The 1,739-nt window shown below is 44.2% G+C and overlaps 1 long non-coding RNA gene across 1 annotated transcript; it reads right to left on the reverse strand.

Moving 5' to 3' along the window:
• Positions 1-201: 201 nt before the first annotated feature.
• Positions 202-1,038, reverse strand: LOC119306804. The gene is made up of 3 exons (XR_005149046.1): positions 1,029-1,038; positions 702-746; positions 202-313 (listed from the first exon to the last, which is right to left on the reverse strand). It is a non-coding gene; the product is annotated as an uncharacterized LOC119306804 (long non-coding RNA).
• Between the last annotated feature and the right edge of the window lie 701 nt (positions 1,039-1,739).

A 1,739-nucleotide genomic window follows, 5' to 3' on the forward strand; every position in this document is an offset into this window, starting at 1 on the left:
CACTTTTTTGTGGGAACAACATCACTTTTATAGCAGCATCACTTGCACAAGAGCATCACAAAACAACACCAACAATAGCATTTGACATCAATAAAAGTGAGTCCCATACATGTAGCAATAGCTGGTTACAATTACATCAAGTTGATGACACCAAGTTCAAAATAAATGTTTTAACCATCATAGACATGAATTAGGACCACTTGTTCTTAACTGCTACATTGCAGCGAACAAGCATACATAATATCCAAAAGGCACCAATCAAGCACCGTTCTTCTCATTCAACATCAATAGCCAATCCTTCCTCAAGATAATCCTGAAAAGAACCGATTCAAAGTAGAGTTATATCAAGATAATCATTTTCCTCTTTCTCTTGTTGTTCTCTTCAGTTATTTAAGAAACCAATTTGCTTGATCCAACATTATGGAAGTACATAACAATTAAGTAATTAGGCATCCATCACTTGTACAACATATCAATCAAGAAACTGTACATTCAATCAAACAGCCAATTCAGATCAACAGCACATGCCTATCTCAGGTGAACATAGACTGCCCTTTCAGATCAACAACTCATGCCTATCTCGGACTAATTCATACAAACATGGCAAGAAAAATTCAAAACAACATGGCATATATTATACCTATCTCACGTAAAAATTGGACTACTAATCCAGATCTACATCACAAGTGAAGAGCACGTACCCTGAATCGGGTCGCTGATGGGGATCCATCCACCCACCAAGTGACCTGCAAAAGAGACAAGAAAATTTCGGATTAGAGGGAAATTTTAGGGATTAGGTTTCTAGGCAAGGGGAGGAAGGGGTGGCGAGGGGGGGGGGCGCTCGCCATGGCAGGCACGAGGCAGCCGCCACCGTTGCCGGGTGGGACCTCCTCGGTCGCCATGACGGGGAAGACAGGGGACAGGAGGGCGCTTTCCATGACAGGCAAGAAGCAACCTTGGTATGGATCGATCTTTGTAGCGAGAAGAGAGGAGGACGAGGGATTAGAGGAGGAGGGAGAAGACATCACCTGCGCCGCCGTCTCTTGAGTCGCGCCACCGTCTCCTGAATCGCCCCGCTTCTCCTCTACAGCGCATGTTCCTTTTCCTCGAGCGAGATGAAGCGGTAAGTGAGGCGGGGACCTTGCGCGCTACCGAATACCAAGGAAAACCGAGCGGTGAGGCTCTGAATTGGAGAAGGGGAGGCGCGCGTGTTGCGCGGATGGGCCAATATCTGGGTCCATTTCCAAGTCTGAATACCAAGACCATCTGAACAATGGCATTCGTGTCTAACCAATGCCAATATCTAATTCGAAGGCCCAATGTCTACATCCGAACGAGGTGTAAACCCAGTTTTACCATGAGAGTCCACCATACCTACCTATGGATTGAGTAAGATCCTTCAAGTAAGTTGTCATCGGTGCAAGCAATAAAACTTTCTCTCTAAATATGCACGACTTATTAGTGCGGAGAAAATAAGCTTTGTACGATCTTGTTATGGAAGCAATAAAAGCGATGGACTGCATAATAAAGGTCCATATACAAGTGGCAATATAAAGTGACGTTCTTTCGCATTAAGATTTCATGTATCCAACCCTAAAAGCGCATGACAACCTCTACTTCCCTCTGCGAAGGGCCTATCTTTTACCTTATGTCTTTTACTTTATGCAAGAGTCAAGATGATCTTCACCTTTCCCTTTTTCATTTTATCCTTTGGCAAGCACTTTGTGTTGGGGTTATCC

The sequence above is a fragment of the Triticum dicoccoides genome, chromosome 5B, assembly GCF_002162155.2.
Source record: "Triticum dicoccoides isolate Atlit2015 ecotype Zavitan chromosome 5B, WEW_v2.0, whole genome shotgun sequence".
In the NCBI taxonomy this organism is placed as follows: Eukaryota; Viridiplantae; Streptophyta; class Magnoliopsida; order Poales; family Poaceae; genus Triticum; species Triticum dicoccoides.